Source organism: Pantherophis guttatus, chromosome 1 (genome assembly GCF_059756535.1).
Source record: "Pantherophis guttatus breed Tessera chromosome 1, ASM5975653v1, whole genome shotgun sequence".
NCBI lineage: Eukaryota > Metazoa > Chordata > Lepidosauria > Squamata > Colubridae > Pantherophis > Pantherophis guttatus.
The window spans coordinates 92313629-92325812 of NC_142063.1; the positions used below are offsets into that span (position 1 = coordinate 92313629).

At 37.3% G+C, this 12184-nt stretch overlaps 1 long non-coding RNA gene across 1 annotated transcript; it reads left to right on the forward strand.

Annotated features, from left to right (window-relative positions):
* The first annotated feature begins 4249 nt into the window (after positions 1 to 4249).
* Positions 4250 to 7594, forward strand: LOC148116482 (uncharacterized). The gene is made up of 3 exons (XR_015729766.1): positions 4250 to 4347; positions 5833 to 5916; positions 7271 to 7594. It is a non-coding gene; the product is annotated as an uncharacterized LOC148116482 (long non-coding RNA).
* The last annotated feature ends 4590 nt before the right edge of the window (positions 7595 to 12184 follow it).

Sequence of the window (12184 nt, forward strand, 5' to 3'; positions counted from 1 at the left end):
CTGCAAAATTCTTAGAGAAGGCCAGGAATCTTTCAGGTGGAACTACACTAGTGGGAATTAAGATTGTCAGACTCAGTGACATATAGTACATGAAGTTAGAGTTATCTTCACTTTAAGGGATGGTGATCATGTGATGGAGAACAGTCTGTGTTGTTCCTCTGCTATAACCAAATGGACATGAGCCTAGAAATGTGCTTTATATCATTGGTCAGATCAGTACTGAGTAACAGGCTGAAAGGTAATGAAACTCCAGCCTTTTTTCCAGCTCTGACCTATTCCTGGATTGCCCTTCAGATCCATTTTCTCCAAAATGACCCTCCAAGGAAACTTGATGCAATAAAGTCTTCAGAGGAATCTTGACACTGAACAGCCAGATTGCATCAATCTTTTTTTTCTATGCATGAATGTTTCTCTATTTTATACGTTAGAATTGGGGGGGGGGAGTGTAAGGCATTTTAAGTTTATGTTCAGGCCAAATAATCTAAGATATCATAGCAAAAATGACCTTTTTCTGGACATGAAGAAATTATGCCAGAGCTTTTTACAAATTTGACAGGTTATAAAGTATTTTTAATAGGACCTCAGAATCCCTAATATGCTCTTTGTCCTTGTCAAAGCTTAGCTCAGTGTAAACTGAATTCCCAAATCTAGATATTTTCATGATAAATGAAGCAGTCATATATTTATAAATTAAGAAAACACTGTTTAATTTTCCTTTAGTGCGAGCAGGGGCTAAATATTATATAGTCCCTTCTGTTGAATTGGCTACTTCCAGGTTGTTCTTCTCTCACATCTCATTAGCATCTGAAGTGCAGACAAGACACTTCCCTGTAGAGAGCAACATATGCTGGACAAACATCTCCCATTGAAGGAGGCATGTATATTCTCATTTGAACATTAAAGACTGATTCATGGGGCTCTGTATAACTGCAAATGTCATTTGTATTCAAGGCCATTTCTAGATGCATAATTTTAGTTATGGGTAATTTCATGCCTTCATTTATTTGCATTTGTCGGCTCTAAATGTTTGGGTCCAGTTGCTTTGTAATCCCATTTCAATCTTGCCTCCTGTTGATATATTGCCTCAGAATTTTTAGAAGATTCTCAAAAAGAATCTTTTGGAATCAGTTTAACAGAAATAAATTTGCACAACATTAATAAATGACATAAGCGAACCTTGGTGGCACAGCAGACTAAAGCACTGTTAAGTAACACCAGCTTCCTGCAATTACTGCAAGTTCAAATCTCACAAGGCTCAAGGCTGACTCAGCCTTCCATCCTTTCGAGGTAGGTAAAATGACGACCCGGTTTGTGGGGGCAATAAGCTGACTTTGTATAAAAAAAGAACACCGCTTGGGGGGGGGACAAAGCCCTACTAAGCAGGTATATACAAAAGTATGAAGGCTATTGCTTAACGCATAGTAAGCCACCCTGAGTCTCTGGAAAACGGCGGCATATAAATAGAATAAATAAATAAATAAGAAATGAAGAAAACTAAAAAGTATTCTAATATCATAATCATCTCTCCAGAGAACTTTGAAAACTGTATTTCTTCAATGGCCAGGAGGTAGGAAGGGATTTCTTACCATTTCCATATCATTTTTTAAAAAATAATTACAATTACCAGAAATCTTTGACCAAACAGGTACACTAATTCAACAGGAGGGATTCTACCATATTACAACAAAGAGAGAAGCAACACAGACTTTGAATGTTAGAATTTGATTTTTCTTGTTCTGCAATCTGCTCAAGAGCCATTTTTAATGAAAAAGGTAGAGTTTAAGAGGATTAAATGGGGAAGGAAGGAAGGAAGGAAGGAAGGAAGGAAGGAAGGAAGGAAGGAAGGAAAGGAAGGAAGGAAAGAAAGGAAAGGAAAGGAAAGGAAAGGAAAGGAAAGGAAAGGAAAGGAAAGGAAAGGAAAGGAAAGGAAAGGGAAGGGAAGGGAAGGGAAGGAAAGGAAAAGAAAGGAAAGGAAAGGTACGGTATGTGTTGCTGAAACTAAGGGAGAGGGGAAGAATATATTAGATCTGAGTGAAGGTGTGTTTATGTTGTATGGTGGAGTTGATTAATACAGGATATATAAGTGAAAGGCAGAAAAATATAAATTGGTGTCATTTAGACTTGTGTTCATATGAAAATAGAAATCCATAGATTATTGATGATTGCATGATATACTCCAGTGAATGGTGATGATGAAAAAAAAGTAGAAATTAGCAGAGAGAAAAATTATGCAACATTCCAAATCAATGTAACCCAGTAGGAAAGGTATACTGTTAGATGACATGCATGGGTGGAAAAAAGATCAGACAGGAAAAGCAATAGGGCCATTTGGAGCACCAGGAATGAATGACAATGCTGACTGCTGAGTGTCTTAGAAAAATGTTTGTTTTGAATAAACGCTTCAAGCATGTCTATTCATAGGTATCCATGCAAAATGAATGAGTCAGAAAGATATGATTGATCTGATTGTTTATGATGAAAGACTGGGGGACTTAGTGAAGAATATGAGAGTGGTGATATATTCTGATTTTAGAAATAGCTGCAATTTGGTACTGTCAAAAGTAGAACTTGAAGAATAATAGACATGGGGGGAGAGAGAACATGTGAAAAAAAGTAGAGTGAAAGTAAAACCACTTCAGGAAGAGAAAGTGCAAGTCCTATATGAAATAAGTAATAAAATATAGTTTTACCTCCCAGCAGGATGAAAAGAAAGTGGATATTAAAAGGAGAGAATTATAAAGTTGCTCTGTGCTACAGAATATAACAGAAATGTGTTGGGTTAAACTAATAGGGAACATTAAAAAATGCTTAGTGGAATTATCAATTGGAAGAGGATGGGGTTTGAAAAAAGAGAACGATTGCAAATGGAAATGAAGGGGAATGAGAAAAAGTATATAAATGTAGAGAAAGGAGGGGGAAAATGCAGCCAAAGAGCGAGAAACACAAGATTAAAAGAAGCAGAGAACATGAAGAGTGATTTGATGGAGATAGATGTTTGTTTTGGAAATGGGAAAAAAAGGACTAACCAAGGATTCTCCAGAGTGAATAGAATGACTAATGTAACAAAGATCACAGTATTTGTCTTTGGCAGGGAAAATTCATGAATTGCAAATTATACTTAAAAACAATGAAAAACCTGATTAAGCTGCTGCTTTTATGTGCCTTGGTAGAATGTTTACTGAGAATAGAAAAGTGGATGAAGAAACATGCAAATACTCGGTGGAAGGTAGTGGGCGGTGTGCCCTGTTGAGAACCATGTCTTTTTAAAGAAACAAAAATATTTGTGCATAAGAGTACACTTCTGCCCACTTTATTGTACAGAAGAGAAGGTTGGGCAATCTCATCTCAAATAAAAGTAAGAAGAATGCAGTGGGAATGGACTGTTTGAGAGATGTCTGTGGTTAAACAAGAAAGGATAAAAGTAGAAATAATACAACAAGGAGTAGCCTGTAATGTAAAAAGAATGCATTGAAGTGGTTTGGCCATTTAGAGAGGATGAATGAGGATCAAATTGCAACACACATACATGAAGGAAGAATATATGGTTGACAGGTAAAAAATAGAGTGAGAAAATCATGGTTGGATGAAGCTCATATGGGCCTCAAAAGAGAGATAAAGAACAAAAAATAAATTATGAAACATTATAGGAACGTGGTGGAAGCTCCATTGGTTTGCAAGAATGCAAAGATATGGATACCTACAGTAAAAGATATTGGTATAAAATAGTTTTTAACTATATATTTTTCTCTTTCATAAACTTTGGGTTACAATTTCTTTGTAGGATCATTCAATCAATCAACCAGAATAGAGCTGGAAGGGTCCTTGGAGTTCTTCTAGTTCACCCCTCTGCTAAGGGAGAAGACCCTATATCAGTGATGGCTAACCTTTTTGCCATCGCATGCCAGGAGAGGGGGGGCGGGGAAGGGTCGTGTGCGCACGTGCCCACGCGCATGTGTGCGCAACCCCCTCCCCCTTCCCCCCCGCTCCTGGCACATGATGGCCTGGTAGGCCCGTTTTTCTTTCTTACCTGGTTCCAGATCCTCTCTGTGTATCTGGGAATGGCGAAAGCAGCCTTTCCCACTCCCTTAGAGGCTCTACAGAGGCTGAAAAAGCCCATTTCCCAACTCCCGGTGGGACAGGAAGTGACATTTTTTGCTGTCCCCAGCCTCTCTAGGAGTCTCTAGGAGCCTCTCTAGGAGTCTCTGGAGGTTGGGGACAGGAAAAAACGTCACTTCCTGTCCCACCGGGAGTGGGGAAATGGGCCCTTTGAGCCTCCATAGGGCCTCCAAGGAAGTGGGAAAGGCTGTTTTCGCTGTTCCCAGATACACAGAGAGGATCTGGAGCCAGGTAAGAAAAAAAAACGGGCCTTCCCCACCCACCCCAGGCCCTCCAGAGGCAGGAAACAGCCTGTTTCCCTACTTCTGGTGGGCCCAGAAGGCCCCAAAATTAGCTGGCCGGCGTGTGCATGCGTGGCACGCGTGCCATAGGTTCGCTATCACGGCCCTATATCATTTCAGACAGGTACAGCCTTTTCTTAAAAACTTCCACTGAAGAGTGAAGAAATTTCATTGGAAACCTTTTTTTTGCATAGTGTTCCAAAGGGAATAACCTGGTGGGTGAGTTTGTAGTTCTTTTTTTTTTCCAAACAGAATTTTAAATGTAGCATAAGCAAGTAAGATAGAGTATGTTCTTTCCTGCTTTTTCTGCCAGAAATTGTACTTTTTCTAGCAAGTGAAAAAATGCAAATGGAACTTTGTTATCAAACCCTGCACCAAGGGAACTTAGAGATAGATAGATAGATAGATAGATAGATAGATAGATAGATAGATAGATAGATAGATAGATAGATAGATAGATAGGGAGGGGGGGGAGATAACCACGTTCCCTTGGTGCAGGGTTCGATCACAAAGTTCCATTTGCATTTTTTCACTTGCTAGAAATATATATATATGATCCAGGACTGGGTTCTACTTACTTTTACTACTGGTTCACAACGGAGCCGCACACGCACGCTTGCTGCACGCGCACGTGCACTCTTCTGCGCATGGACAGAAGTGTTTTGATGACATCAGGATCAGTGGGCGGAGCCTTCCACTGGTTTTACTACCGGTTCTATAGAACCGGTGCGAACTGGGGGCAACCCACCACTGATATGTTCATAACTGTCTGTAACCACATGGTGAGGAAGAAATTCCTAAATTTCCTTGTAGATATTTGAAAATATCTTCTCTGAGTAATCTTGAATACAAACACTCTCTATTGTTGCATGTAAGAATGCCCAAAGAAACCAGTAAACAAAGCACACTGAATTTAGTCCCGATCTCTCAAACATTGGTAAAGGAACAATCATTAAAGTAGGTTAAAGGTTCAACTACTAAAGCCATTATTTCTAGCCTAGAGATTCTTCAGTCTTCTTACAGGGACCACTAGATGGCACTAGAATAGTCTGTTAAAGTTGTTGATTGTAATTGTCCTAATATTAATAGGCCTTGCAAAACTGCTTTGGTTCGCCTTGAAAAGGAGCTTTGTCCTCAAAGGCAAGGAACAAAACGTTCCTTCTGAGTACCTGCAAAAGCTGGACAAGATTTCTGCAAAGAAAAACCTTGCCTGCCTCCTTCAAGCATTGGAAAAACAGCGAAGGTGGTAGACAAACTAAGCAAAGTAGACATACCTTGAGGGGCTTGTGTTGCTTCATGAAGCAGCTTCAAGGGGTTTTTTCCTTGGAACTTCATGTAGCAAAATGGCTTCTTAACATTCTGCACAGCCTTAAGAAGTAATGATAGGCACAGTGTACATGACCAAACTGACATTGTGGCTTTTTTTTTCCTCCAGATTTTGCCACATATTTGATAGGCATCATTTGTCTGACTCGTGGATTAAGCACTGGGGATCAAACTTTCCCCCTCCTTTAGAAAGGTGATGAATAATGAATTTTTATGAAGACAATCATTATGACACATGATTGTGTTGACTTAATTAATTATACCTTGTTTATGATTTCATTTTTTTTTTACCGGTTGTCATTGATTTGGTATTCTATGTTTAAATTGTCATTTCCTTGTATTGACTGTAAGCTGCCAAGAGTCAATTGGTTGTGTCAGGATATATTATTTTGTCTAATAAATAGACAAAAATACAACTTGAAAAACTGCCCTGGGACTTCAAAGATCTCAGTTAAGGGGAAAGCCCTCATACCTCATCATTATAGGAAGTCACACTTCACCATTAGAGAAAGTACTTTAACAAAGCATTCACAAAAGAGAAGGAATGGAATATTTATCAAATCCCCGATTTCCAATAATGTCTCAATAATGGATATGTTATCTCCATTCATAGGTTGGCATCTTACCTTGCCTCATAGCAGCAATGGTTTTGGTAGACCTAACAAGTTTGAATGCTGTGTGCTATAATCAGCCACCAGGTGGTAGTAATAATACATTTTAGGCCACTATATATGGTCCAAGGGCTAAAAATTCTGCAGGTGATGCCATCGTTTCCTCTGAAAATACAATAGAAACCTAAACATCTCCTCACTCAAGGTTGTCTGACATTTAGGGTGATTATTTTTTTTCTCAGTGAAATGCAATAGAAACCCAAACATCTCCTCACTCAAGGTTGTCTGACATTTAGGGTGATTTTTTTTTCTCAGTGAAAATACAACACAATTAAATCAACGTAGGGAAAATTCCAGTCATTGTCGAAATATAGCCATGGTGGAGTTCTTTCCAAGCACCCCCTTTGTCTGATACTCCTGACAGATATGATGAAAAAAAATTGATCAGGGAAATCAGATTTCCCCCAAAGTCTGAGAGACTTAGCAGTAAAATCTATTTTCAAACCTTCTACCACTTGGGGTATATTTGAGAACAATTTGTTGATGGGAAAGAATTGCTTTCTGCCCTCTACTGCCCTCTACTAAATACTGTTAAGGTCCCTACAACCTCACCCCTATGCAGTAATTGGTCTTAAAAAGAGTCACCATTGAACTTGAGATGTGTCCTTACCCATTGATAATGTGCTATTGCCTATGGCTTTGCTAACCATTTAGTAAAAGGCATTCTCCTTTATCCAAGTGATCCTGGACAACAACAGAGCCTTTCTGTGCCACTCTGAACTGGAAACCATGAATCAAGGCGGGCTCCCAAATCACGCATGAGCAGCACAACCCAATACTGAAACAAAAATTAAAGATCCAGATCCAGAGGGTCCCAAAATTCACAGCTATTCAGTCTTACAAGGTTTGACTCTGAGTCTTTTCTCTCCCTTCCAGGTTCCCGACACCAAAACAGGGGCATCAATTAGAGGAATGAAATGTACAACTGGCAGTATCTCAACTCATACCAATGGATGACCTCACCCAACAGACTCATGTAAATGTCAAACAGCAGAGCTAACAAACCCCTTGAAGGATATAATTGGAAATAAGTCTCTGTGTTAGGCAAGAATTAGATTCTGCAGCTAGTTTCTTTTCCTTTTCACAGTCAGTGCTCAGCCCACCAACACTAAAGAAACCAGCTTGTTTGCTTGCACACACACACACACACACACAAAGAAATAGGAGTATCATATGCAGAGTAAAGGAGGCTCTTCTTTTGTATCCTTTTTGGTAAGAAATTAGCCATTTAGGCATGGATGTCTAGCACAATCTGTGAAGATAAAACACTGACAAAATGTGCATCCCAGTGCAAAGCCTATCCTTTCATACTGGGTGTTCCAAAAACCATTTGCATTGTGATGTCACAACATGCTTTTGTCAGTTACTCCCTCTCCCTGTCCCAGCTCTTCTTCATTTATGGGATCTAGGAAGTGGGCTATTTCAGGAGTAACTTCTCTACTTAAATCTGATTAGCACAGATGCTGATGTGATTTTAGCATCAAATTACAAAATCAATTTACTTACATGAGAATTTCAATATATTGTGCTAGTTTAGTTAGATCTGATTTTGTTGAGATGTTTTATGATTTTATTCTGCTATCTTGAAGTATATTGTTATATTCCTTTTAACATTATCTTTACTAATTAATTCTATTAAAGAATGTTTTACAGAGCACTGCAGGTTTAGGAAAAAAAATAAAAGTGATCAGCAATTTAGAAAAAAGGCAAGAAAAGAAAGAAAGGGGGAGGGAGGGAGGGCTTCCATTCTTCATTACAACACTTACAAATGCATTTATATTTTATCCCCTCTCTCTAAAGTTACATCATGGCTCCCTTTTCCCATATTATAACCTTTATAATCACCAAACCCATAAATCATGTTCATTTTTTCCATTTTCAGCAAAAAGTTCAAAAAGAGTTTCCAGTCACTGACAAAAATACTGTCTTTTATCTAATCAAATAATTTTGCCACCCCTGCAGAATATTTTACAATATTTCAATAAAATATCTATTTATACATTATATTGTAACATATGTCTCTTGAGTCTTTAGGATAATGGGCAGATGATACATTATTTCAATGAATATATTAAATAATAAGTTGCATCCTCATTATCTCTCACCAAGGTCAAAGAAACACGAAAAGGGAAAGGGGAGTCACTTTTTCTCCTGTCCTCCCTTTTGTCACCATTTATGGTTTGAGATTGAACATACATGGTGGAGAAACTTCTACAGCTATGTGATGTTGAATCCAAAACAGAACGGCACAGTGTAAGATATAGGAAAATGTCTTGATATAAAGCTGCTGCAGAAATTTATTCTCCATGTACATGATTTATACAGCAACTAATATGTCACATTTTAGTTTCAACTAGGTGTCACAGCTCTGGGTTGCAAATATCCCAAACATCATGAGATGGCAGCAAAAATTAAAGATTTCTATCTCTTTACTGTTATCTGGTGGTTAAGCAGAGTTTTGCATTCCAAATAATTCCCAAATAGAATATCTGAACAGAGCAGATGACTTGGCTAAACCTAGGCAGTGAACTTCACCTCTGATCTTCTCTTTCTAAAGTACATTCTACCTATCCTATCAACCTGTTTTTTAACATAAAGCTCTAAATCTAGACTAATTTTTTTTTCATTCTTATCTACCGTAGGGCAATTTAATATCCTTTTTTTCTTTTTCAAAATCCATATGAGTGCCCTGTTCCACATTTTCCATGCAGGACAGCTTTCAGATATAGACACTATTCAATTTACCAGAAATACGTCAATTTTACAATATCTAAAACATAAAGCATTGTTACAGTCCTAAATCTCTAAGGTCTTAAACTGAATTCCTGACTCCTTGATTTATTACATCCAAAGGCATTAGTAGAGCTAATATAAAGCTTGGGGGGGGGGATAGGAAAGGTATTACATTTGATTGTATCAAATCTAATGTTTACGTTCTTGTAATGACAAGTATCATGCTATCATACATATTGAGATTTAAGTTGAGTGTCAAATATTATACTTGCTACCCCAATCTAGTATGACTAGCCTTTTTTTACCACTTCAGAATAACCGCAGGACTGCTTATTTTCTGTAATTCAAAAACCAGAAGTGAAATAAAAACAACTTTGAAATTGGACAGCTGCAGATCATGTACTTTTGAAATAGCATCATTATGGGTAGGAGAACTAAAGTACTATATTGAATGTTCACAGTTAGTGCCAAAGTTGAATTAGGAAATGTAGCCTATACAGAATAATTTTGTTAAAAGATGAAAATAGTTTATCAAGTATTGGCATCGGCTGTTTAGCAGCTGTTTCTTAAAAACACATATTATATTGAATGTTTCTCACCGCACATATTTCTGCCCATTTTTTTTATTTATTTCCTAACTCACTATTGCCAAAAGTTTCTAAAAGTGCTCTAGGCTTGAAAGTGTTTGGGTTATCTATAGAGAAAAATTGTTTCATTGTTATAAAATTAGATGCTATGGCAGCAAATCATAGACAGAAAAAAATACTAGTAGTAGCGTTAAATGTAGACTTTGGGCTTTAAATTAGATTCATGTTTTAAACTGGATTCATGTTTTAACTGGTACCTTTAAGTAAATAATTTTTACTTAAGATTTTTCACTTTTTTCATTATTGAATTGAAGGTCTACTTTCTTCCTTGTGGTTTGCAGATACGCAAAATTATGGTAGTCAGCCAAGTTTTCTATGGGGTTTTATGCTTCTTCAAATCTCCAGATCCTAAATGCCAGTTTAATTGCTAGAGGTTCCTTATTTCAGATGGGATAGTCTTATCCTGAGGAATTCAATTTCCTGGAATAATATGTGCAAAGTATATGTAATTTCCACAGCATACAGCAGAATGGATATCAGAATGGCATCTGAAATATCTGTTTAAATGAAACAATTGAATAGAGTCAGAGTGTTGCAAGATAAGCCTTTCTTCACTTTTCAAAAAGGAACCAGAACGTCCCAAATCCATGGAGTTGCTTGTGCAAAATGGGGTCTGTGAGTTCCTGTGGTGTTTATAAAAGAGAGATCAGGAAACAATGATTTTTCAATGATTACTGACTCTCAACCAGATCTCTCTCTGGAATAGATATCAACTGCCTGTGATCACTGAACTTTTGGAGTGTTTGTGAAATGTATGTCATGAAATCTTCATTAAATTGGACCTCTGTGGGGTTTACCATTTCTTCAGATTGTGTACCGAGGAAGATTAACCTTCTCTTAAGATTTTTACTGATGAAATCCCACAAAATAAACTTTAAAAAGGGGTAGATCTGCCCAACTGAAATTTGGCTCCAGAGTTCAGGTCAATGGGGCAGTTCTAGAACTGATGAGGTGGTACCTTGCTCACTGAAGATATCTGCAAAGTTGGGTATGTTTAGTTTGCAAAAGAAAGTGGAGGTATCAAACTATTGACAAATATCTAGAAATGCAACGAGATCAAATATGTTCTTTGTTAAAAGTGGGGGCAAGATGCCAGGCCATTACATATATTAATGAATTGAAATTTAAAATTATCCCAACTGAATATTAGAAGAAATTTTCCTCTGCTAAGCAATGGATCTGCTGAGGAATGAAATATTTTGCCTAGAATAGTGGTGGATCTCCCATCACAGTATGGTTCCAAATTGTCATAGCATGTGGGAATGAGCTTGAGAGACAAGAGGAAGAACCACAGACTGGACAACTGGCATGCAAAAGATGGCTCAGCCTACAGACGGAAGATTATGAAGAAAACATTTTAGAAAAGATATTCCATAGTATTCCAGAATGTAAAAGGAAAGGAGGAGAGAAATTACAATATTTCAGTCTTGTAAAAAATCTTTATAGTCTAACAATAAAGATAGAGCTAGCACTCTTGGTTGTGCCTCTTGTCTAGTCAACCTCACAAAGGTAACACAAACATGGACAGCTACTTTTCAAAATTGATTTCTGGGCAAGGTGTTGGATTAAATAATCTATAAAGTTGATCAAAGTCATATGTTCTTGATTATATCCCTTCTTTTCTATTTATCTTTGCCTTTGGTTTTGCTGTTTCAATCTGGGATTTGCTTAATAGTTCATATTTGGATCCTATTTCTGCTCAACCTCAAAAAGTTTGTCTTTTGTATCTTGTATCTGTTCAAGAACTTTGACTTCCTCCTAACCTCAGTTGCTTTCCTGCTTAGCACAGTCGATTGGGATAAGACAGTTCCATGTAGCACATTACAGATTACAGCAGTTTAGGGCCAGAACTGAATAGATTTCATTTGAAACCATAACTCTGGTCCAAATTATCCTATTTTAACTTTAGGATTGTTTTTTCTAGATAGTTAGTCCAAATGAATATACTATCAAATAGAGGATTTAAAATTTGGGTTTTGAAAACAATAACAATCCATCCTTAAGCATCCTGGAGGACAAGGAAAGACAACATCTGCATAGTTGCTAAGAAAACAATGCTTGTAATTCATACAATTTTCACTTTTCTATTACTGTACAATATATTTTTGCTCTTTGGGATTCACAGTTTTCAATGTGCAACCATTCTGTCTCAGAATTCTGCAGTCCCGGCACATATTGAAAAGGCCACCTTGGGGGAAAACTACTCTAAATGCATTATTTTGCTAATAATATCCCTGTTACAATATATATAAAGAGGTCCTATCATGTTTTCTGGCATCCTTTTTTTTTTTTTTCCCTAGTAAATTGCATGACAGCAATAATGTTCATGGTGTTCTTTTTACAACGTTTGTCTTGGTGTCTGGCTCTAAGTTCATGCTCTTTCACCAGGATTAAAAATAATGTCAGCTGT